The following is a 24615-nucleotide window of genomic DNA, read 5'->3' on the forward strand; positions in this document are numbered from 1 at the left end:
TATGTTACGCTGCCTTTCCCATGACCCTCGCGTTCTCAAAATTTTGGGTGACAGTCATTACTGGTTGGTGACACTTCTAGACCCACTCTAGAATGAGAACTTTATATCTCTTATTCCTGAGGCGGACAGTTCTTCAAAAATGGGGCAGTACCAGAAGGCCCTTGTTGCAGAACTATTAAAAAAATACCCTCTGAAAACGCTGACAGCAGAGGGCACACTACGTTGGACAGTACAGGCGAGAGAGACACAACTTCAATCCAGCAGAGGCAGGAGAACACTGTCAAAGTTCTGGGAGAGTTTTCTCAGACCCTCCCATCGCACAGGCCCTGAGGCGCGGGGTACTCTCACAAGGAGTGCAAAGTTTGGGAAGATGCTGAGGGAGTACCTTGCCGACCGCACCAACATCCTCCGTGATTCCTCTGTGCCTTATAATTATTGGGTATCCAAGCTGGATGCGTGGAATGAACTGGCTCTCTATGCCTTGGAGGTCCTGGCCTGCCCTGCCACCACCGTTTTATCAGAGTGGGTTTTTAGTGCCGCTGGTGGAATTATAACTGATAAGCACATCCGCCTGTCAACTGAAAATGCTGACAGGCTGACTTTTATAAAAATGAACAAGGGCTGGATTGGGCCAGACTTCTCAACACCACCGAATGATAGCAGCGTAACATAAACTCAAATCCAGTGTCTTTTCTTAGGAGGTGTATTCCCATGCACCTTTTCACACCCACACATGGGTATACGCTTCCTGATTTTGTCTATTTTCTCTTGTCCTCCTCCTTCTCCTCATCCTCCATCACCATATCACCAGGGTGACCGTGGTCCGTGATGCAACACCCCCATAATTTTTTTAAAGGGTTTTTATGATGCCTGTAAAAAAATTTTTTATACAGTATGTTCATGTATACCCCCCAGGGGTAAATGTTTGTCAGCCCATACACTTAGTGCATGGGCATTACAAGTCTAGGAGTCCTGCTCCTTTCTAGTGGGAACATTTTCTTATGAGGCCCTCCTCCACGTCTCTTTCAAGGGGCATTGAAGAACCTCCAAATTTTTGGCAGCCCTTGAATTCACTGCATAGGCCAACACTATGGGAGACTCTCTCCTTTAAAATGGGAATTTGTCGTTACTGTGGCCCTGCTCTGTGTGTCTTTAAATTCTTAGAGGGGTTTTTCCTAAAATTGGTCAGTCGTTGGACTCACTGCATACCGTATAACTGTATAGCAGACCCTCTCCTTTCTAATGGGAACATGTCGTACCTTGTTACTGTGGCCCTACTCCGTGTGTCTTTAAATTCTTTGTGGGGTTTTTCCTAAAATTGGTCAGCCATTGGACTTACTGCATACACTATAACTGTATAGCAGACCCTCTCCTTTCTAATGGGAACATGTCGTACCTTGTTACTGTGGCCCTACTCCGTGTGTCTTTAACCCCTTTACCCCCGAAGGTGGTTTGCACGTTAATGACTAGGCCAATTTTTACAATTCTGACCACTGTCACTTTGTGAGGTAATTACTCTGGAACGCTTCAACGGATCCCCCTGATTCTGAGATTGTTTTTTCATGACATATTGTACTTCATGTTTTTGGTAAAATTTCTTCGATATCACTTGCGTTTATTTGTGAAAAAATGGAAATTTGGCGAAAATTTTGAAAATTTTGCAATTTTCAAAATTTGAATTTTTATGCCCTTAAATCAGAGAGATATGTCACGCAAAATAGTTAATAAATAACATTTCCCACATGTTTACTTTACATAAACACAATTTTGGAACCCAAATTTTTTTTTCTTAGGGAGCTATAAGGGTTAAAAGTTGACCAGCGATTTCTCATTTTTCCAACAAAATTTACAAAACCATTTTTTTAGGGACCACATCACATTTGAAGTCACTTTCAGAGGTCTTTATGACATAAAATGCCCAAAAGTGACACCATTCTAATAACTGCACCCCTCAAGGTGCTCAAAACCACATTCAAGAACTTTATTAACCCTTCAGGTGCTTCGCAGGAATTTTTGGAATGTGGAAGAAAAAAATGAACATTTAACTTTTTCACAAAAATGTTACTTTAGACCCAATTTTTTTTATTTTCGCAGGGGTAGCAAGAAAAAATGGACCCCAAAAATTTGTTGTGCTATTTCCCCTGGGCACATAGATACCCCATATGTGGGGAAAAAACACTGTTTGGGCGCACAGCAGGGCTCGGAAGGGAAGGAGCGCCATTTGACTTTTTGATTGTAAAATTTGCTTGAATAATTAGCGGACGCCATGTTGCGTTTGGAGAGCCCCTGTGTGCCTAAACATTGGAGCTCCCCCACAAGTGACCCCATTTTGAAAACTAGACCCCCCAAGGCACCTATCTAGATGCATAGTGAGCACTTGGAACCCCCAGGTGCTTCACAAATTGATTCGTAAAAATGAAAAAGTGGAAAAAAAAACACTTTTTTATTTTTACGGATTAATTTGTGAAGCACCTGGGGGTTCCAAGTGCTCACTATGCATCTAGATAGGTGCCTTGGGGGGTCTAGTTTCTAAAATGGGGTCACTTGTGGGGGAGCTCCAATGTTTAGGCACACAGGGGCTCTCCAAAAGCGACATGGTTCCAATTTGTTAGCACCGATCCTAGCAGTTTGGGGAGAGGGCTGGGGTTACTAGGCAACAGCCTAGGATCAGTGCTCTTAGGAGCACCGATCCTAGGATGCACATCACTGTTTCCGGCAATCTGCCGGAAACAGTGAGAAATGCTGTGATTGGCTGTTCAGAATTGAACAGCCAATCACAGTGATCGTGGGTGTGAAGGGGCGGCAACACCCCCGAGATGCCGGCGCCATTTTCCTAAGGTAAGATGGCACCGGAATTTTAATGCAATCACCGCGACTTCGGTCGCGGTGCCGCATTAAAGATAGGGCGTATAAATACATATCTGGTCCATAAGGCCCAGGGAACAGATACGTATTAATACACCCTATGACGTAAAGGGGTTAAATTCTTAGTGGGGTTTTTCCTAAAATTGGTCAGCCATTGGACTCACTGCATACCCTATAACTGTATAGCAGACCCTCTCCTTTCTAATGGGAACATGTCGTACCTTGTTACTGTGGCCCTGCTCTATGTGTCTTTAAATTCTTAGTTGTGTTTTTCCTATAATTGGTCAGCTGTTGGACTCACTGCATACCCTATAACTGTATAGCAGACCCTCTCCTTTCTAATGGGAACATGTCGTACCTTGTTACTGTGGCCCTGCTCTGTGTGTCTTTAAATTCTTAGTGGGGTTTTTCCTAAAATTGGTCAGCCGTTGGACTCACTGCATACCCTATAACTGTATAGCAGACCCTCTCCTTTCTAATGGGAACATGTCTGTTACGCTCGCGCCCGGACTGACTGGCGTGAGCGTGATTAGTGATCCCACTGTACCATGAACCGAGGAGTGCCTGGAGGGACGTAACTAAGTATCTACCCGATCCGACCAAGGTGGCACGGCGGCTAACGGCTCCATGAAACAAGGAGGAACTGAGCAGAGGGACCAGGTGCGACTCCAGGTCAGACCCCGGTCACAGTTGTTGACCCACACCGGGGAATGCAGGAACAGGCAGGTAGACTGGAATACAGGCAGGTGGGTATTGGCATGCACAGCTGGAGTGCAGACAGGAGGATACTGGCAAGCAAGGCTGGTATGCAGACAGGGGGGTACTAGCAGGTTGGAGCGCAGGCAGGATAGGGTCCAGTACAGACTGGGATTCAGGAACAGAACCGCAGATGCGGTAGACAAGCAGAGCAGAGAGGAACCGCTGAAGCGGTGGGCAAGGCAGAGCAGAGAGATACCACCAGAGCGGTGAACAAGGCAGAGCAGAAAGGAACCCCCGGAGCGGTGAGCAAGGCAGAGCAGGAAGAAACCGCCGGAGCGTTGAACAAGTCAGAGCAGGGAGGAACCGCCGGAGCGGTGAGCAAGGCAGAGCAGGGAGGAACCGCCGGAGTGGTGAGCAAGGCAGAGCAGAGAGGAACCGCCGGAGCGGTGAGCAAGGCAGAGCAGGAAGGAACCGCCGGAGCGGTGAGCAAGGCAGAGCAGAGAGGAACCGCCGAAGCGGTAAACAAGGCAGAGCAGGGAGGAACCGCCGGAGCGGTGAGCAAGGCAGAGCAGAGAGGAACCGCCGGAGCGGTGAGCAAGGCAGAGCAGGAAGGAACCGCCGGAGCGGTGAGCAAGGCAGAGCAGAGCGGAACTGCCGGAGAAGTGAACAAGGCAGAGCAGAGAGGAACCGCCGGAGCGGTGAGCAAGGCAGAGCAGAGGGGAACCGCTGGAGCGGTAAACAAGGCAGAGCAGAGAGGACAGGGCTCTGTTCACACTGAACAGACTGGAAGGGACAAGCAGAACCAGATACACATAAGGTACTTGAAATGAAGTAGCGAGTGGACTTTAAACTCACAAACAGAAGTACAGAGACAACAAGATGGAGTTAGGTGCAGGTTCAGACACTGCAGGAAAAGGGAAGGTACGGACATAGAGACAAACAGATAACAGGCTAGGATGCAGTTCAGACAGGAACAGCTACTGCAAGGAGATACAAGAACAAGCCTGCGTATACAGCCCCCAGAGTGGCAGGACCAGACTAGAAGTCACAGGTAACAGGTCTGGGAATGCAGCCCCCAGAGTGGCGGGAACAGACTAGAAGTCAGAGATAACAGGACAGGACCTGGCAATTCAGTAGCAAGGACTAACTGAGAGAAGGTGTTGCTCTGGCCCCTCCTACAGGGTGGAGGGGGTTTAAATATCCAGTGACTCACAGCAATAGGCTGGAGACGCATAAGGGGTGCGCCCACAGCAGTTATAAGAATCAGGAAGTAACCGGGCCGCCGCCCTAAGCAGTCAGTCAAGGGACAAGCACACAGCATGAACTGTAGCAGGAATAGCAGACTGTACAGGCAGGTAAGATTGCGGCCTTGCATAGTGGGAGGTGGTGCACTATGCAAGCACACCGCCAGGGATGTTACAATGTCGTACCTTGTTACTGTGGCCCTGCTCTGTGTGTCTTTAAATTCTTAGTGGGGTTTTTCCCAAATTTTGGCAGCCCTTGCAGTCACAGCATGGGCATTACCACTATAGGAGACCCGCTCCTTTATAATGGGAACATTTTTTTTACTGAGACCCTCCTCTATGTCTCTTCAAAGGGGTATTGGGTTGCATCCAAATTTTTGGCAGCCCTTGCAGTCACTAGATACGCAATAACAGTATAGGAGACCCACTTGTTAATAATGGGAACAACAAAGCATAGCCGGCTGATGGCTCTCTAACAATAGCTAGGGCCAACTGCTGGCCTTTTAAGAATAGTAAGGGTCGTCTGATGTCCCTGTAAAAATAGGCTTTATGACTTTCAGAGTCCCTCCATCATAAATAAAAATGGATGTGTCTGATGATGTGTGACACACCACATTGCCAGATAAGGTTGTAAAATGTTAAAATGACATTTCCCGGTGAATGCATTTGTCTTAAAAAATAACGTAAAAAAACAAAACAATAGGATCTTTCTTTAGTATAAAAAACAGCGTCACCAATTTAACCTCAATGTAATCACATTGTTCAGCTCATGCACCTCCTGCTCCATCTCCGAAATGACCACATCAGTCACAAGCTGACAGCACTGCAGCACTGCCTTGGCCAAGCGGCAACAGGCTGTGCTGAAGATAACATGCTTAATGCTTAATTGACAAACTGCCCAGTGCTGCAGAGTTGTTGAAAGCTGTAACACAGCAGCCTGATCTGTGGCTTTCACCGCTGAACATACAGCCAGGCATGGTTGTGTGTGACAATGGGTGGAACCTGGTGACGAAGAAATGACAGCCGGGGTAGATACGGTTTCCCTCTATGCCAGTCCTTTCACCGAGCTAAAGAATATGGCTGTGGTGAAATACAACTCCCACTGAGAAGCTGTTTCAGATTGAAAAACATTGGGCCCACCAGAGGATTTTATTCTGAGGGCTAACCTTTCTCCCCCACTCAAGAGCCCTATAGCTGCTGCAATGTTAGCGCTATCATGAACTCTCCTGAGGTAGAAGCCACGGCACACCAGAGGATTCTCTGGTGGGACCGTCCAACCCTGCCGAGAAGCAGTCCTGGCTAAGAAAAGTGTGTGGGAAGGTTCCCGGACACTCTATGGCTGCTTTTTTGCTGAGGAGGAAACACACGCAAACACAGGGAGAACATACAAAGTCCTTGCAGATGTTGTCCTTGCTGGGATTTTAACCCAGGATCCCAGCGCTGCAAGGCTTCAGTGCTAACCACTGATCCAATGTGCTGCCATTCACCCTCTAATATCTAACAGTCTGGAGAAACTTGCATCTACTGCCACTCTATCTTCAGCTACTTTGTGAGAAAATGTATTTGGGCAGCCATTCAGTCTACCAAATAAAATTCCTAAGAAGGAAATTGGGGATGGCTTCGCTACTGGTACTGAGGGCAGTGCTAATACCATGGTGTTGTACCATAGTTTGCTAGAAATATTCCAGGCTAGTGGGAGGCAAGCAAATTCCCACAGAAAAGTACCAGCTGTAATGTTCAGGCCACATTTCAAGTGAAAGCTGCTTTAGAGGAATTCCTGGGTGAAATGACACGCAGGGTAGATACATTTTCCCTCTATGCCAGTCCTTTCACCAAGCTAAATACAACTCTCAGCAAAGAAAGTTGTGGACTGGCTCCGTACCGTCCCCTGGCCACATTCACCTGTCCACGTGTTTGTGGTTAGGCGGTCCTTCCCAGTAAGTGCACTGGGGAGGGCACTGGTAATGCTGTGGGACCCGTGCTTGTGGAAGGCGGAGGCGATACCGGGAAATATATTGGCGGCTGGGGACCGAGTATGGACACCCGGCCGCCGCCGGCATGAGGTTGTGAAAAGCTTCCTCCTCCACGAGCTTAAAAGGCCATATTTCAAGTGCAAAGAGCTGCCCAGAAATCTGTCAGTTTAGTGTTGCGGCCTGTGGGTGGGTGGGTGGCTGGCTGCATACTTTCACTTGCATTCCAAGTAACAGAAAACTAAGCAGATGGTGGCCTCTATCAGCATCATAGCCTCACCTCGGCGCTATGAACTTTCCTGAAGGAGAAGCCAGGGCCTGCCGGAGGAGTCTCCGGTTCTCTGGTGAGCCCGTCCAGCCCTGCCGAAAAGCAGCCTTGGCTAAGAAAAGTATGGAGGAAGGTTCCCGGACATTCTATGGCTGCTTTTTTTAATGTGGATCGGCTATGCTTATGCATATTATTTCTCAAAACGCATTACAGATCAGACCATTGTCCAACTCTGTATTCAAGAAATTAAATGCGCAAAGAAAGATGTGTGTGTGTCAAAGCACCACCGACAAGTGCGAGTTGATGTTGGACGGGCTGCCATTGCTTCTGCAACAAGCTCAATTACAGGACTTCCTGGGAGAAATGACACGCAGGGTACATATGGTTTCCCTCTATGCCAGTCCTTTTACAGAGCTAAATACAACTCTCAGCAAAAAAAGTTGTGGACTGGCTCTGTACCGTCCCTGGCCACATTCACCTGTCCACGTGTTTGTAAGTGCACTGGGGAGGGCACGGGTAATGTTGTGGGATCCGTGCTTGTGGAAGGCGGAGGCGATACCGGGAAATATAGTGGTGGCTGGAGACCGAGTATGGACACCCGGCCGCCGCCGGCATTAGGTTGTGAAAAACTTCCGCCTCCACGAGCCCAAAAGACCACATTTCAAGTGCAAGCAGCTGTCAAAAATTTGGCAGTATAGTATTGCAGCCTGTGGGTGGATGGGTGGCTGGCTGCATACTTGTGCTTGCATTCCAAGGAATGGGGTAGGGACAACTGAACGCTGCAGTGGGACAAGGACGTGGACAGTGATTGTTGCAAGTCTGCAATGACAGGTGCATGGCGGGAGGCATCTTCGCATGCCCCAAGTATCACTTATGATGGGCACACTTTTAGGCCGTGACCTGGGAGTAAGAGATACTTCCAGAGGTCTTCCTCATGCTGTTCCCATGTCTTTTCAGCACTGTATGCATGTGTCTGATGATGTGTCACACACCACATGGCCAGATAAGGTTGTAAAATGTTAAAATGACATTTCCTGGTGAATGCATTTGTCTTGGTTGAAAGCAATTCAAAAGTGCAAAAACGCATCAAAAACGCTACGTGTGAACATAGCCCAAGTTGTGGAGGAGTATTTTTGTTTTTGGTTATTTATTTTGCGTTATATACAAGTCATTACCCTGGAAAGGATGTTCCTTAACATATTTCCATGGAAAATCCATTTTGGTTTCGTTTTTGTATGTTTTATTGTTAGTCCGTAAAAGTGGCGTAATACTCTGACCACGTTGCTGACAGCAGTGATCTGGGAGTCAGAGATGCTTCCAGTGGTCTTCCCCATGCTGTTCCCATGTCATTTGAGCACTGTTCCCATCGATTTGGGCAATTTTTAGGCCCTCTGCAGACCGCCGGGGGGAGCCGCCTGAAAAATGCTCGAGTTTCCCTTAGACTTACATTGGTCTCATTGCTTGGGTCGAGCACCCGAGTAGTCCAATTTGCTCGACCCGAGCAACGAGTACCCGAGCATTTTAGTGCTCGCTCATCACTAGAGCTGTGGCAAGAAGGTTTGCTGTGTCTGTCAGAGTAGTGTCCAGAGGCTGGAGGCTCTACCAGGCGACAGGCCAGTACACCAGGAGACGTGGAGGGGGCGTTGGAGGGCAACAACCCAGCAGCAGGACTGCAAGGAGAAACAGGAGAAGCACTGCCAGAGCCGGGTCCCGGTGGTTGTCATGGTGACCCGGATGTCGTCATTACAACAGGTCACCAGACAGCAAGAAGTTACATTGACCATGCGCAGTGCGCGATCAAAGTAACTTCTCCCTGTGCAGCTGTGACAGCCTGTATAGCAAAGGGATGCTGCTGCATTCCTGTGCTATACAGGCTATCAAAATGTAAAAAGTGAAAGTCCCATAGTGGGACAATGTGTAAAAATCCAAAAAGTGTCAGAAAGTGAAAAAAAAATAAAATTGTAAAAATAAAAAAAAAATTAAAAAATAATCGAATAAAATAAAAATCTAGTGTACCCAATAAAAAAACAAAAAAAGTACGCATATGTGGTATCGCAGCGTTCGGAATGACCTGACCTATAAAACTGTCCCACTAGTTAACCCCGTAAGTGAACACGGTAAAAAACCAAAAACGATGCTTTATCATCATACCGCCAAACAAAAAATGCAATAAAACGTGATCAAGACTAATGCAAATAAAAATGGTACAGCTGAAAACGTCATTTTGTCCCGCAAAAAACAAACCGCCATACAGCTCCAGCAGTTATAGCTCTAAGAATAAAGCAATACAAAAAAATTTTTTTTTCTATAAAATAGATTTTATTGTGTAAAAGTGCCAAAACCTAGAAAAACTATATAAATGTGGTACTGCTGTAAACGTACTGACCCAAAGAATAACTCTGCCTTATCAATTTTACCACACACGGAACGGCATAAAAAAAAAAAACTATTCCGGAATTATTGTTTTTTGTTTATTCTTCCTCCCAAAAATCGGAATAGAAAGCGATCAAAAAATGTCACGTGCCCGAAAATGGTACCAATAAAAACGTTAACTTGTCACCAAAAAACAAGCCATCACATGACTGTCGGCGGAAGTATGGAAAAATGATAGCTCTCAAAATATGGTGAGGCAAAAACTAGTCTTTGCTAAAAAAAAGCGTATTTTAGTGTGTGAGAGCTGTCAATCATAAAAAACCGATCCGAATCTGGTATCGCTGTAATCGCACCGACCCGAAGAATAAAGTAATCTAATCAATTATACCGCACGAGGAACAGCATAAAAAATAAACTCTAGGGTTAGGGTTGTGCTAGGGTTAGGGTTGGGCTAGGGTTAGGGTTGGGCTAGGTTTAGGGTTGGGCTAGGGTTAGGATTGTGCTAGGGTTAGGGTTGTGCTAGTGTTAGGGTTGGGCTAGGGTTATGGTTAGGCTAGAGTAAGGGTTGGGGTTGGGCTAGGGTTATGGTTGGGCTAGGATTGGGGTTGTATTAGTGTTGGTATTTTTTCAAAAGTAAAGAAAAAAAAATTCTGACAATATGGCGACTAGTGTTGAGTGCAAGTGCTCGCTACTTGAGTTTGCATCAGGTGCTTGGGTATGCACTGAGTTTCGTGGGTGCTCAAGTGACATGCTCGAGTGTCCGCCCCATATGTTTTGCAGCTGTTATACAACCAGATAAACCTCGTGGGGATTGCTGCCATGAACGAGCGATCCCCGCATGTTTTTTTTGGGTGTCTATCAACCGTGAAACATGCGGGCGGGGACTCGAGCATGTCACTTGAGCATCCGCGATACTTGGTGCATACCCGAGTACCCGATGCAAACTCAAGTAGTGAGCACTTGCGCTCAAGACTAATGACAACTTATTCAATATGATGACCTAATGTTATCAAATTCTGTCATACCTCTGGGTTCAAAATGTTCACTATACCCCTTGATAAAATCCTTGAGGGGTCTAGTTTCCAAAATGGGTTCACATGTGGGGGGTTTCCACTGTTTAGGCGCATCAGGGGCTCTCCAAAAGCAACATGGCGTCTGCTATTATTCAAGCTAATTTTACATTCAAAAAGTCAAATGGCGCTCATTCCCTTCTGAACCCTGGCATGCGCCCAAACAGTGGTTTTCTCCCACATATGGGTTATCTGCTTACTCAGGACAAATTGCACCACAAATTGCCTGGTGCAATTTCTCCTGTTTCCCTTCTGAAAATGCAAAATTGGGGCTGAAAAAAATTTTTGTTGGAAAAATGTAAAAATGTTATTTTTACGGCTCAATGTTCTAAAGTTCTGTGAAACACCTGGGGGTTCAAGGTGCTCACCACACATCTAGATAAGTTCCCTGAGGGATCTAGTTTCAAAAATGGTCTCACTTGTGAGGAGTTTCCACTATTTAGGCACATCAGGGGCTCCCCAAACCCAACATGGCGTCTGCTAATTATTCAAGCAAATTTTACATTCAAAAAGTCAAATGGCGCTCCTTCTCTTCCGAACTCTGCCGTGCACCCAAACAATGGTTTTTCCCCACATATGGGGTATTGGTGTGCTCAGGAGAAATTGCACAACAAATTTTGGGGTCCATTTTTTCCTGATACCCTTGCGAAAATAATAAAAATTGGGGTCTAAAGTAACATTTTTGTGAAAAAAGTTAAATGTTAATTTTTTTCTTCCACATTCCAAACATTCCTGTGAATCACCTGAAGGGTTAATAAACTTCTTGAATGTGGTTTTGAGCACCTTGAGGGGTGAAGTGTTTAGAATGGTGTCAATTCTGGGTATTTTCTATCATAAAGGCACCTCAAAGTCACTTCAAATGTGATTTGGTCCCTAAAAAAATGGTTTTGTAAATTTTGTTGGAAAAATGAGAAATTGCTGGTCAACTTTTAACCCTTATAACTTCCTAACGAAAAAAAATTGTGCTGGTGTAAAGTAGACATGTGGAAAATGTTATTTATTTAGCTATTTTGTGTGACCTATCTCTCTGATTTAAGAGCATGAAAATTAAAATTGTAAAAATTGCAACATTTTCAAAATTTTCACCAAATTTTCGATTTTTTCACAAATAAACGCAAGTCAGATCGAAGAAATGTTACCACAATCATGAAGTACAATATTACAAGAATCAGTGGGATCCATTGAAGCGTTCCAGAGTAATTACCTCATAAAGTGACAGTGGTCAGAATTGTAAAAATTGGCCTGGTCATTAACGTGCAAACCACCCTCAGGTGTAAAAGGGTTAAAAACACTGAAATAATTGACATGCTGCAGATTTAAACCTGCACCAAATCTGCAAGTCACAAATAAGCAACGTGTGCATGAGACTTAAGGAATCTCACTCACTTTGCTGGCATCAGGAAATGCTTCAGGTTTTGTGACAAATCTGCACTGAAAAAATGCAGCAAAAACACATCGTGTGCACACAGCCTTACAGTAGGACTGTCCACTTTGCCCATAACAACCAATCAGAGATCAGCTTTCATTTTACCAAAGCAGTTTGGGAAATGAAAGCTGAGCTCTGGTTGGTTGCTATGGACAACAAACACAATCTATCAAACAGTTTTGATTAATGAGGCTCTGAGACTTTGCATTATACATCAGGGGGCAGCAGCTCTATGTCACTGATCTACCACTGCTGTCAGGAGATGGGATCAAGAACAAGTGATGAGAATCTAGCATTATGGGTGATGTGGGCTGCATTACAGGAACTATATAGGAGAAGACCTCAATATGGCGAATAAATCAGACATGGCACATCCGCTACAGCAGGTACACAAGGCAGACACAAGCATTTCTAAATGTACGGCATACGGTACCGAGAAGCAACTGCAATGCTCATGACATAAACCTCCTAATAGATGGACAATCCTTTACAAGCATCACTAGGATTATTATTATTCTTTATTATTATGGCGCAATTTATTCCATGGCGCTTTACATGTGAGAAGGTGTATACATAGTAAAGACAAGCACAATAATCTTAGAAAATAGAAGTCATTGACTGGTCCAGGAGGAACGAGAACCCTGCCAGCGAGGGCTCACAGTCTATAAGGGATGGGTGAGGATACAGTAGGCGAGGGTAGAGCTGGTAGTGCAGCGGTATGGTGGAGCGAGGGTTACTGCAGGTTGTTGGCTTGTCGGAAGAGGTGAGTCTTCAGCTTCCTTTTAAAGGTTTCCACGGTAGGCGAGAGTCTGGTATTTTGGGGTAGAGAGTTCCAGAGTAGGGGGGGGGGTGCATGGGAGAAATCTTGTATGCGATTGTGGGAAGAGGAGATAAGAGGGGAGCAGAGAAGGAGATTGAAACATTCTAACATTTGCACAAATTTGGTAACTTATTGGACCGTTCTCTACAGAGAAAGTAATTTAAGGGTTGTCCACTACTTGCCAACCCCTTCAGAAATGCTACAGTGCCCCAAATAAAGTAAAAACACTTTATATTTACCTCAGTGCCAACATCGCTGGAATGGCACCATTCCAGGCGGTATGTGTGTTTTATTTTATTTCAGGCACTGCAGCATTTAAAGGGGCTATGTCACCAAGGTTTTGACACCTAATCTGAGATATAATATACAGAGAGATATTTAGATATATAATATATAAAGAGAAATTTGTCACTTATTTGGATGCTTTCTGTAGTTTTTATAAAATCACTGTTTTATCAGCAGGAGATTATCACTAAAGGACTGCAGCCAGGTAGTCATCCATATTCATGAGCTCTGTATAACCCCGCCCCCACCACTGATTGGGAGCTTTCTGCCCATGCACAGGGTACACAAACAGAAAGCTGCCAATCAGTGTTGTTAGCAGGGTTATACGGAGCTCAGCATTCAGAGAACTGGTAAATTTGTAGCACATAAAACTGTGATTTTATCAAAATTATAACATGTATCCCAATGAGTAGTACATCATTAGTATAAGGGTATCTGCCTCTATATTATGCTGCTCTTTCTTTCCTTTGAACAGTCCAGCCTGATTCTTCTATTCTTCGGTCCTTTACTCTGGGCAATGACGTCTTCATCCATTCGCTCCATCTCTGGGGTGGGAGACATCTTCCTTCCTGAGTCAGGAATCTTCCTCTTTCTTTCCCTCCTTTTGGGGTTTTTGATTGAAGACTTCTCATCAGCCGATGAGTCCAAGTGTCTTCTGTTCTTCAATCCGTCACTCTGGGCAATGACGTCCTCATCCACTCGCTCCATCTCTGGGGTGGGAGACATCTTCTGTCCTGAGTCAGGTTTTTTACTCTTTCTTCCCCTCCTTTTGGGTTTTTTGCTTGAAGACGTCTCATCAGCCGATGAGTCCAAGTGTCTTCTTTTCCTCACTCTCTTCCTCCCTACAATCTCCTCTTTCTCCATAATACCGCTTTGCTCAGTCCGCAGAAGCTTCTTCACCGTCACTAGTCAACTCCAACTGCCACTTTCCTCAACTGTCAACTGAGAGCACGGGCACCTGGATGGCACTGGTCATGTGATCAGTAACTGACCAATAAAAATCCAAGGTATATGCTACAGTATAAGTATTGGAATTTATCAGTTTGATATAAGGGCTGTAATAAAATTAAATCTTTTTCTGTTCTACTGTTTTTAGTTGATTTAAACTTTATCTTTTCCATTTTTCATCATGTCATTATTATCTCACGGATAATTTTAGGATTTTAGGGCCCATTTTAACAATATTCTGTATTATTGATCCACAAAGTATATACTTGACCATTGTACTTATTAAGAAACAGTTGAGAGCTGTACATTATTTGCATCAAGTGGCTGTGAACAAAGCAAACGAGATGAGTTTCTCATCCACTGCTGTACTCAGCATAAGCAGCGGCTGAAATGACAAAGCTAAGTATAATAATGTTTGTTTTGATTGCTGCCTATGCAGAGTGCAGAAGTATATGACAAACTCATTTAGACTTCAGTGCTATGTATAAGCAGTGACCAAAATGACAGAAAATGAGCAGCTAATTATTGAAGACAGCTCTAATCATGTGCAGTGCATATAACCAGTGTTCATTCATTCACTATTCATTTTCTGTTGTCTCAGTCTCTGCCTACATAGAGTGAAGCACTTGAGATGAGTTTGCCATTGGCTGTTGTGCTCTGCTTAGGCAGCGACTTATACGATAAAGCTCCCTTCACTATATTAAGCTTTGTAATTTTGATCTTTGCTTATGTAGAGAGCAGCAGCCATTGGCAAACACATCTCACCTTCTGCTCTCTGCATTCGCTTTGCCACTCAATACTGTCTTCATTTACTACTTAGAGCGGCTTTTATAGTTTTACATTTTTTTTCGAACCCGAACTAGTGTTACAAGTAAGGCAAGGGACTGATTTAGGATTAGGCTGATGGTTAGCGCTAAGGCTAGGCCTAGGGCTGGGGTTAGGGACAAGATTAGGATTAGGATTATGGTTAAAGTAAGAATAGAGCTAAGGTAATAAAACTGTTACATAAAAAATGTAATACGAAAATAAAAAACAAAGAAATAAGATAATGTATAAAGTTTTATATATTTAAAATTTGAGATCTGATTTAAAAAAAAATTAAGAGATGAAATTGCAAAGTATAATTACATCAGAATATTCCTTAAATTACAATACATGTGCAATACTGGGCTTTTGGAAAGGATTCAGGGAGTGCTAATGGTTCACAGGTTAGGGGGCACATACTTGTTTTGTTTTAGGTGCTTGTAACCCACGCTGTGCCAGTGTGCTATCAGCATAGTGCACAGTAGCCAGCAAGTTTTCTTATTTAACTTTTTTTTATGCATTTTTTCATCTGTAGCCTAAAAAACAACAGGTAAATATTAACCCCTTAATGATAGCCATAACGCATTAAGGGTACTTATTAGTGTTGAGCGAGCATGCTCGACACTGCTCGTTACTCGCCCCAGCATCTCACTACTCGGGATGTTCAGCGAGCACCGAGCATTTCCGGGTTACTCGGGCGGGAGCTTGGGTCTCCGCCCTGCACGTTTGGCGCTCTTTACAGAGCCAATGAACATGCAGGGATTGCCAGCCAGTCACTGTAATGCCGCAGCCATGTTGTTTGTGGGCATTACAGTGATTGGCTGGCCGCACAGCGTCACCTCGAGTATTTAAAACCGGGCGCTGCCATCTTGGACACAGTCGCCCGGTATCAGACAGTGTAGAGAGGGTGCTGCTGAGTTAGGGAGAGATATATACTGCGAAATAGGTAGTGTAGGGTCACTAAAGCCTGCCAAATCAAACAAACAGTCCTTCTCAGGACTAATATCCATCCCAGATATCAGGTAGGCAGGCAGGCTGTATAGGAAACGCAGTGGTTATACCAGCAAACGCTGCATTACAGTCCTGTGTGCTCCTGTTGGTCAAATTGCTAGACTTATCCCCCGGTCTCAGGGGCCAGGAAAAATCCTTTTTTTTTTCATTTAAATCCTGCATTTTTTTTTCCTCAGTCAGACTGTACAAATACGCGTCTTATAAACCTTTTGGTATTCCCCCACCCCCCCAAAAAAATTGAGTGTGTCTGTGACTGTTCAGACACCAATATAGCTGTTTAAAAGAGTCTGGTGTAGGCCAGATAACTAGAACTTTGGTTTTGCAGTTCCACGGTTCAAATCTCTGTATTATCCTGCTTTTGGCATTTTTTCCGTAAAATAAAACAGTAATAGTGTCTCCCTGACTGTTCAGACACCAATATATCTGTTTAAAAGAGTCTGGTGTAGGCCACATAACTATAACTGTGGTTTTGCAGTTCCACGGTTCAAATATCTGTATTATCCTGCTTTTGGCCATTTTTGCATAAAAAAAAACAGTAATAGTCTGTCCCTGACTGTTCAGACACAAATATATCTGTTTAAAAGAGTCTGGTGTAGGCCAGATAACTAGAACTGTGGGTTTGCAGTTCTATGGTTCAAATCTCTGTATTAACCTGCTTTTGGCATTTTTTCCCTAAAAAAAACAGTAATAGTGTCTCCCTGACTGTTCAGACACAAATATATCTGTTTAAGAGTCAGGTGTAGGCCAGATAACTAGAACTGTGGTTTTGCAGTTCCACGGTTCAAATCTCTGTATTATCCTGCTTTTGCCATTTTTTCCATAAAAAACCCCAGTAATAGTGTCTCCCTGACTGTTCAGACACAAATATATCTGTTTAAAAGAGTCTGGTGTAGGCCAGATAACTAGAACTTTGGTTTTGCAGTTCCACTGTTCAAATCTCTGTATTATCCTGCTTTTGGCATTTTTTCCATAAAAAAAAACAGTAATAGTGTCTCCCTGACTGTTCAGACACAAATATATCTGTTTAAAAGAGTCTGGTGTAGGCCCGATAACTAGAACTGTGGTTTTGCAGTTCCACGGTTCAAATCTCTGTATTATCCTGCTTTTGGCATTTTTTCCATAAAAAAACAGTAATAGTGTCTCCCTGACTGTTCAGACACAAATATATCTGTTTAAAAGAGTCTGGTGTAGGCCGGATAACTAGAACTGTGGTTTTGCAATTCCACGGTTCAAATCTCTGTATTATCCTGCTTTTGGCATTATTTTCCATAAAAAAACAGTAATAGTGTCTCCCTGACTGTTCAGACACAAATATATCTGTTTAAAAGAGTCTGGTGTAGGCCAGATAACTAGAACTGTGGTTTTGCAGTTCCACTGGTCAAATCTCTGTATTATCCTGCTTTTGCCATTTTTTCCGTAAAAAACCCCAGTAATAGTGTCTCCCTGACTGTTCAGACACAAATATATCTGTTTAAAAGAGTCTGGTGTAGGCCAGATAACTAGAACTTTGGTTTTGCAGTTCCACTGTTCAAATCTCTGTATTATCCTGCTTTTGGCATTTTTTCCATAAAAAAAAACAGTAATAGTGTCTCCCTGACTGTTGAGACACAAATATATCTGTTTAAAAGAGTCTGGTGTAGGCCCGATAACTAGAACTGTGGTTTTGCAGTTCCACGGTTCAAATCTCTGTATTATCCTGCTTTTGGCATTTTTTCCATAAAAAAACAGTAATAGTGTCTCCCTGACTGTTCAGACACAAATATATCTGTTTAAAAGAGTCTGGTGTAGGCCGGATAACTAGAACTGTGGTTTTGCAATTCCATGGTTCAAATCTCTGTATTATCCTGCTTTTGGCATTTTTTTCCATAAAAAAACAGTAATAGCGTCTCCCTGACTGTTCAGACACAAATATATCTGTTTAAAAGAGTCTGGTGTAGGCCAGATAACTAGAACTGTGGTTTTGCAGTTCCACTGGTCAAATCTCTGTATTATCCTGCTTTTGGCATTTTTTCCGTAAAAAAAAAAACAGTAATAGTGTCTCCCTGACTGTTCAGACACAAATATATCTGTTTAAAAGAGTCTGGTGTAGGCCAGATAACTAGAACTGTGGTTTTGCAGTTCCACGGTTCAAATCTCTGTATTATCCTGCTTTTGGCATTTTTTCCATAAAAAAAACAGTAATAGTGTCTCCCTGACTGTTCAGACACAAATACACTGTGTTCCAAATTATTATGCAAATAATATTTTCGCAGATTTTCCCAAATTACCTATATGAATTGCAGTCATTGTAATTTTCCAGTCAGATAACTATTAGAGTACAATTGAAAGGTTTTTGTACAAACTGCCTATGATAACAGTATATTTTTAAACAAATAAAAAACTCAAACTGCACTCAAAATGCATGTTCCAAATTATTATGCACAACAGAGTTTTCAACCTTTTCATTTTAATAAAGAACAAAAAAATGGTCATTTTTGAAATTATAAGCATTAGCAGGTTATTGCAAACTGAAATCAAACAGTTTTCAACTCAAAACTTTATTCTAGGTGATGTTACATTTGCACATTGGACCCCTTGTTCGAAAGGAGCTTCTGAACTCTCTCGTCCATTGAATTTGTCAGGTTTTGGATGGTTTCTGCTTTAATTGTTTTGAATGAGGACAGAATACCCTCCCAGAGCTGTTGCTTAGATGTGAACTGCCTCCCGCCATCATAGACACTCCTTTTGATGATGCTCCAGAGGTTGTCAATGGGGTTGAGGTCAGGGGAGCATGGGTGCCACACCATAAGTTTGTCCCCTTTTATGCCCATAGCAGCCAGAGATGCAGATGTGTTATGTGCAGTATGAGACGGGCCATTTGTACCACCTGCCATGCCAGCATCAGCAGGGGTGACAAAACTACCAGTCTGACCACCACTAGCATGATCAGGCACATGTCAGCAAAGCACCCGACTTTGTGGGGCGAACCCCAGGGTCCACGACCAGTGTCAGCGGGTGTCACCACTGCTTCTTTCGCTGTTGTGCGTGTAATAGAACCCCCTGTTGTGCGTGCATGGCAATCCCCTGTCCATACTGCATGCAAAGATGCCCCCTCCTCTCAGTCTTCACTTGTTATGGCAGTTTCTCAAGAAACAGCATCAACGTCCACGTCCCACCGCAGCGTTCAATTGTCCATATCCCAGACCTTAACAAAAGCGCAAATTCGCAGCCAACGCCACACAGCCCACAGTCCTAAATTCGCACGTTTAATGACTGCTTGCGTTGGAAATGCTGCCTTTTAGGCTGGTGGAGACGGAATCCTTCCGCAACCTTATGGCGGTGGCCGTCCCTCGGTACTCGGTCCCCAGCCGACACTATTTTGCCCGGTGTGCCATCCCCGCACTACACAAGCACGTGTCCCAAAACATCTGCTGTGCCCTCAACAACGCAGTTACTGGGAGAGTCCACCTGACAACGGACACATGGACAAGTGCTTGTGGCCAGGGACCGTACATCTCCCTTACGGCACACTGGGTAAACATAGTGGAAGCTGGGACCCAGTCGGACCTTGGGACGGAATACATCCTCCCCACACCGAGGATTGCGGGCCCTATGTCAGTCAGAGTTGCCCCCACAGTGTACAGCTCCTGCGCATCATCCTCCTCCTCCTCCTCATGTTCAGCCTCCATCTCAGATATCACCACATCAGTTACAAGCTGGAAGCACTGCAGTACTGCCTCAGCCAAGCGGCAACAGGCTGTGCTGAAACTCATAAGCTTAGGTGATAAACCTCACACTGCTTGTGAGTTGTGGACAGCTGTGAAAGAGCAGGCAGATCTGTGGCTGAGACCGCTGAACCTACATCCAGGCATGGTCATGTGTGACAATGGCCGTAACCTGGTGGCGGCTCTGAGGCGAGGCAAGATCACACACGTTCCATGCCTGGCTCATGTGCTTAACCTCGTGGTTCAGCGGTTTCTTAAATCGTACCCCGAGTTGCCAGATCTGCTCGTCAAAGTACGCCGCCTGTCAGCTCATTTTCGGAAGTCGGATACAGTTTCCGCCGCCCTTGCTGTGTTGCAGCAGCGTTTGCAGCTTCCGGCACACCGACTGGTGTGTGATGTCACCACATGTTGGAACTCTATCCTCCACATGTTGCAAAGGATTTGTGAAGAGAGCAGTTGTGGAGTACCAGCTGCAACAAGGCCGTCGATATTCAGGTCAGACTTCACACATAAGACCTCAGGAGTGGACCTGGATGTCTGACATATGTACCAACCTGACAAACTTTGAGGAGTCCACCAAGATGGTGAGTGGCGATGACGCCATCACTAGTGTCAGCATCCCACTTGTCTGTCTTTTGCAACGCTCTCTGCAGAGAATTAAAGAGGAGGCATTGCAGCCAGAGTATGATGAGATGGATCAAAAGCTGTAATGGGCGATTACACACAGCCCAGCGTCATCTCATCCCAACGTGCATTGGGGGACAATGAGGGAGAGGAGGAGGAGGAGGAGGAGAAAGAACAGGAGCTGGTATCATGGGCTGTAGACGGTAGTACCTGTACAACTGTCATACCGTCGGTTCAGCGTGGGTGGCCTGAGGACAGGGGGGAGGAGGAGGAGGAGAAGGAGGAGATCATGGTCAGTCGTCATCTTAGTGAGGACACAGAAGTCTTGCCTGTTACCAGTCTGGCACGCATGGCTGACTTTATGTTACACTGCCTTAACCGTGACCCTCGCATTGTCAAAATGTTGGGTGACAGTCATTACTGGTTGGTGACACTTTTAGACCCCCACTACAAGGAGAACTTTCACTCTCTTATTCCTGAGGTGGAGAGGTCTACAAAAATGTGGCAGTACCAGAAGGCCCTTGCTGCAGAACTGTTAAAAAAAATCCCATCTGAACACGCTAGCGGCAGAGGTCACAGTTCGTTGACCAACCAAGACGTAGAGAGGCGAGAGAGACGCAACTCCAATCCAGCGAGGCAGGGGAACTCTGTCAACATTCTGGAACAGTTTTCTGAGACCCGCCCAGCTTACAGGCCCTGAGGCGCGGGGTACTCTCACAAGGAGTGGAAAGTTTCAAAAGATGGTGAGGGAGTACCTTTCCGACCGTACCAGCGTCCTCCGTGATTCCTAGGTGCTTTTTAATTATTGGGTATCCAAGCTGGACACTTGGAATGAACTCGCTCTGTATGCCTTGGAGGTCCTGGCCTGCCCTGCCGCTAGCGTGTTATCGGAGCGTGTTTTTAGTGCCGCTGGGGGAATTATAACTGATAAGCGCACTCGCCTGTCAACTGACAATGCTGACAAGCTGACCCTTATCAAAATGAACAAGGGCTGGATTGGGCCAGACTTCTCATCACCACCAAATGACAACAGAGTAACATAAATTCGGGAGGTGTATTCCCATGTACCGCTTCACACCCACACATGGGTATACGCTTCCTCATTTCGGCTGTTTTTTGCTCTTCTCCTTATCCTCAGCCTCTGCCACCACTATACCACCAGGGTGACCGTGGTCCATGTTGCCAGCATTGCAAGTTCCTCCATCCTAATTTTTGCCAGCTTTTGCTTGGAAGGCATAGGCAAAGACTATGGGAGACCCACTCCCCAATAATGGGAATAATGTTTTTAATATGCTGTACTGCCTGGCTCTTGTAAGGGGCATTAAAACCATCTTGTTAATCTACTGTGACCTCCACCACTCTTGCAAGGGGCATTAAAACCGTCTTGTTAAGCTACTGTGACCTCCACCACTATTGCAAGGGGCATTAAAACCGTCTTGTTAAGCTACTGTGACCTCCACCACTCTTCCAAGGGGCATTAAAACCGTCTGGTTAAACCACTCTGACCTCCACGTCTCTTCCAAGGGGCATTAAAACTGTCTTGTTAAGCTACTGTGACCTCCACGTCTCTTCCAAGGGGCATTAAAACTGTCTTGTTAAGCTACTGTGACCTCCACCACTCTTCCAAGGGGCATTAAAACCGTCTTGTTAAGCTACTGTGACCTCCACGTCTCTTCCAAGGGGCATTAAAACCGTCTTGTTAAGCTACTGTGACTTCCACCACTCTTCCAAGGGACATTAAAACCGTCTTGTTAAACCACTCTGACCTCCACGTCTCTTCCAAGGGGCATTTAAACTGTCTTGTTAAGCTACTGTGACCTCCACCTCTATTCCAAGGGGCATTAAAACTGTCTTGTTAAGCTACTGTGACCTCCACCACTCTTGCAAGGGGCATTAAAACTGTCTTGTTAAACCACTCTGACCCCCACGTCTCTTCCAAGGGGCATTAAAACTGTCTTGTTAAACTACTGTGACCTCCACCATTCTTCCAAGGGGCATTAAAACCGTCTTGTTAAGCTACTGTGACCTCCACGTCTCTTCCAAGGGGCATTAAAACCGTCTTGTTAAGCTACTGTGACCTCCACCACTCTTCCAAGGGGCATTAAAACTGTCTTGTTAAGCTACTGTGACCTCCACCACTCCTCCAAGGGGCATTAAAAGCGTCTTGTTAAACCACTCTGACCTCCACGTCTCTTCCAAGGGGCATTAAAACTGTCTTGTTAAGCTACTGTGACCTCCACCACTCTTCCAAGAGGCATTAAAACTGTCTTGTTAAGCTACTGTGGCCTCCACCACTGTTCCAAGGGGCATTAAAACCGTCTTGTTAAACCACTCTGACCTCCACGTCTCTTCCAAGGGGCATTAAAACTGTCTTGTTAAGCTACTGTGACCTCCACGTCTCTTCCAAGGGTCATTAAAACTGTCTTGTTAAGTTACTGTGACCTTCACCACTCTTCCAAGGGGCATTAAAACCGTTTTGTTAAGCTACTGTGACCTCTACGTCTCTTCCAAGGGGCATTAAAACCGTCTTGTTAAGCTACTGTGACCTCCACCACTCTTCTAATGGGCATTAAAACCGTCTTGTTAAACCACTCTGACCTCCACGTCTCTTCCAAGGGGCATTAAAACTGTCTTGTTAAGCTACTGCGACCTCCACCACTCTTCCAAGGGGCATTAAAACTGTCTTGTTAAGCTACTGTGACCTCCACCACTCTTGCAAGGGGCATTAAAACTGTCTTGTTAAACCACTCTGACCTCCACGTCTCTTCCAAGAGGCATTAAAAGCGTCTTGTTAAACCACTCTGAACTCCACAGCTCTTCCAAGGGGCATTGAAATGTTGTTTTTAATTAACTCTAACCTCCACGACTCTTCCAATGGGCATTGCATGTCCTCCTAATTTTAGTCAGCTTTTGCTTTTCAATGCAAAGGCGAACACTAAGGGAGACCCACTCCTCAATAATGGATAGAAGGTTTTTAGTACGCTTTAATCCACGTCTGTTTCAAGGGGCATTGCAGTTCCTCATAATTTTTGGAAAGCCTTCCATTCACTGCTTAGGCCAACAGTGTACAGGAGACCCAGTTGCTATAAATGGAAAAAACAGTTTAGTTAATTTTTGGTAGGCATTGCACTCACTGTATGCCCTATAACTGTGTAGCCGAACCGCTCCTTTTGGTACAGAAACATATCCTACAAGACATGTGTGTTTGACTGGCCTGATATTGATGTGAATGGTCAGCAATCCTCGGAGGAGGTAGGATATGCGCCAAAACGCTGACCACCTCAGGCCTAGCCGCTACTACATACAGTCATATGAAAAAGTTTGGGCACCCCTATTAATCTTAAGCTTAATGTTTTATAAAAATTGGTGTTTTTGCAACAGCTATTTCAGTTTGATATATGTAATAACTGTTGGACACAGTAATGTTTCTGCCTTGAAATGAGGTTTATTGTACTAACAGAAAATGTGCAATCTGTATTCAAACAAAATTTGACAGGTGCATAAGTATGGGCACCTCACCAGAAAAGTGACATTAATATTTAGTAGATCCTCCTTTTGCAAAAATAACAGCCTCTAGTCGCTTCCTGTAGCTTTTAATGAGTTCCTGGATCCTGGATGAAGGTATTTTTGACCATTCCTCTTTACAAAACAATTCCAGTTCAGTTAAGTTTGATGGTCGCCGAGCATGGACAGCCCTCTTCAAATGATCCCACAGATGTTCAATGATATTCAGGTCTGGGGACTGAGATGGCCATTCCAGAACATTGTAATTGTTCCTCTGCATGAATGCCTGAGTAGATTTGGAGCGGTGTTTTGGATCATTGTCTTGCTGAAAGATCCATCCCCTGCGCAACTTCAACTTTATCACTGATTCTTGAAAATTATTGTCAAGAATCTGCTGATACTGAGTGGAATCCATGCGTCCCTCAACTTTAACAAGATTCCCGGTGCCGGCATTGGCCACACAGCCCCAAAGCATGATGGAACCTCCACCAAATTTTACTGTGGGTAGCAAGTGTTTTTCTTGGAATGCTGTGTTTCTTTGCCACCATGCATAACGCCTTTTTGTATGACCAAACAACTCAATCTTGGTTTCATCAGTCCATAGGACCTTCTTCCAAAAAGAAATTGGCTTCTCCAAATGTGCTTTTGCATACCTCAGCCGACTCTGTTTGTGGCGTGCTTGCAGAAACGGCTTCTTTCGCATCACTCTCCCATACAGCTTCTCCTTGTGCAAAGTGCGTTGTATAGTTGACCGATGCACAGTGACACCATCTGCAGCAAGTTGATGCTGCAGCTCTCTGGAGGTGGTCTGAGGATTGTCCTTGACTGATCTCACCATTCTTCTTCTCTGCCTTTCTGAAGTTTTTCTTGGCCTGCCACTTCTGGCCTTATCAAGAACTGTCCCTGTGTTCTTCCATTTCCTTACTATGTTCCTCACAGTGGAAACTGACAGGTTAAATCTCTGAGACAGCTTTTTGTATCCTTCCCCTGAACAACTATG

This window comes from Phyllobates terribilis, unplaced genomic scaffold (assembly GCF_046119375.1).
Source record: "Phyllobates terribilis strain yellow unplaced genomic scaffold, ASM4611937v1 Scaffold_1__5_contigs__length_1240528914, whole genome shotgun sequence".
NCBI classification, from domain to species: domain Eukaryota; kingdom Metazoa; phylum Chordata; class Amphibia; order Anura; family Dendrobatidae; genus Phyllobates; species Phyllobates terribilis.